The following is a 2,500-nucleotide window of genomic DNA, read 5'->3' on the forward strand; positions in this document are numbered from 1 at the left end:
TGGACTATCGCCCCCCCCCCCCCCCCAATAAATAAATAAAAAATAATAAATGATAATTCCACTGTATGATCTAGGCCAGTTTGGCACCAGCGGCGTTGCAGGATTTGCCAGAACGAGGTCGCACACCTCTCCCTTCATCCCTTTATTCCTCCTTTCTATGACACATGTTATTGTGGCTTTCAGTTCCCACTGTCTTCGTATACCTAAAGCATGTGTGAACTTTACGGAACAGCACGTTCGTTAGCTCGGACTGCTTGACCCATATTCCTGTGGATGTAGGGGTCATGCTACATGCTAACATGCTAACCAACCCGCGGAGATGATGCGGTAGTGGTGCCAGTTCCTTTCCGCCCCGACCCCAGCACGCTGATGTTAGCATACCAGTGCTCATTCACAAAACACAAGCCTTTCTCAATTCACTGTTGAGAGGTTATTTGGCAGTTCCACCCTTGCCTGATTGAATGTCCTTTCTAGTCAACCGCGGTTCGGCGCGCTTACACCTATGCCACGACGGTGACTTACCCTAAGACACCTCAAGGCGATATGTCTTTTTCTCGCCGTGAGATCGGGCTCGAGCCAGCATTCGGAGTCCGGTACTCTAACCACTGGACCATCGCGATGGTCCAAGTAATAATAATGGAAAATACCGGCGATTTGGGGGGTGAATGTTTCGATCACGTCTCACTTTTATTTCTATTATATTTACTTGAACTGATTTACTCAAAGAATATTCCTGTTATTTTCTGATATCTATTAGTGCTAATATTAAACCCATTGTAATATTCCACTTGTTTATTATTATTAGATTATAAAATACAAGAAAGAGTTTAAACTGTTTTTATGGCTTCTATGTTCGGCACACTCAGCACGAGCTTTAAGACCGATAAGTGATGCTCCGCAAATTAAATCTAGGTAAGTCAAAATTGGGTTTTCTTGGGATTTCCTTCAAAACAAAACCCTGTATGGTGGTGGGGATACCAAAGTAACATTTTCATTATCTGCATTAGAATTAATCGTGACAAATTGACAGCAATAATATATTTCATGTTATATATGAAAAAAAATTGATACGACATATATAAATATGTATATATATACATATTTGTATATGTATTTATACATATATTTATATATATATACACTAGAATAGATAGATATGTGTGTGTGTGTGTATATATATATATATATATATATATATATATATATATATATACACTAGAATAGATAGATATGTGTGTGTGTATATATATATACATATATATATATATATATATATATATATATATATATATATATATATAGTGATCATAAGAAAGTTAATCATAACAGAAATTTAGATTATTTCTATGTAAACAAATTAATCAAACATCAAGCAAGTAAATAATAGTAATCATAACAAAATCAAATGATAGACTCACTGCCTACACACTTCCGATGAGCTATGAATCTTAAAAAGCACTTAATTAATTAATTACACTAATAAACCAACCTATCTATTCTCAATAACTGTTAATAAAGTAAAGTTGATATATGACCTTGATGTTTAGCTCATTCATTTATTTTAACCATTAACCAGGAACACTATATTGCCACAACATTAGTTAAAGTGGTTTCATTATATTTTTATTGAAATCTTCATTTTCTTCTTAATCCTATATTCCGGAATAGCACTCCCATAGTAATGTCTTCCATTTCTAGTTCCTGTCCACTATATCCCATCACGATGATTCACTAAATTACTTCAAATGAGCTAACCGAGATAAACATGACTATTGGACGTCACTGAGCGTCTTTTTACTTTCGAAACGGGGCTCATCCGGTCACACCATTGCTGGTTCTCACTTATTTTTTCTTTTAGTCGGAAAGATACCCTCCTCAGGACTCTTTTGTGTTCCAGCATATTTTCAACACTGTATTTATCCCTTAAACTTTTTCTATTAATTTCTTGGTCTCAGACTGAAACATGACCTATATTGCGATCGATTAGACCTGCTTGTTCGCACTAGTGATTTCTCCTCTGCTTCTGCTGGTCCATCACGTGGTGTCACCCTCTGCCACATGATGATTTCGCTACTTTGAGTCATAGGGCGTTTCTGTTTTTGCATTCTATTTTTGGTGTCTCGTCCCAGCTTGTTTGTGGCATCCGCTTCGTTCTCGTGTTGTTCATGTGGTTATGACTATATGTATATATGTATATATATATATATATATATATATATATATATGTCATTACAATTAAGTTCCTTGCTCAAATAACTCTCTCTTAATGGAGAGTTGCCTTTACTCAACTAAGGGATTAGTCAAAACGGGCAAGGAGCAAACTTAATTGTAAACTTCTCAGGTTAAGTTCAAATTTATATCATTCTTATCAAAGGATAATTATTATCTTTCAAGTGTCTCACGATTTCTAATTTGTTCTCAACCTTCACTTACTTAACATTAAATCATGCTAAAACAATTATTACTGTATTAAGTTAAAATACAAATAGTTTGTTTTTCT

The sequence above is a fragment of the Penaeus chinensis genome, chromosome 22 (assembly GCF_019202785.1).
Source record: "Penaeus chinensis breed Huanghai No. 1 chromosome 22, ASM1920278v2, whole genome shotgun sequence".
Lineage (NCBI taxonomy): Eukaryota > Metazoa > Arthropoda > Malacostraca > Decapoda > Penaeidae > Penaeus > Penaeus chinensis.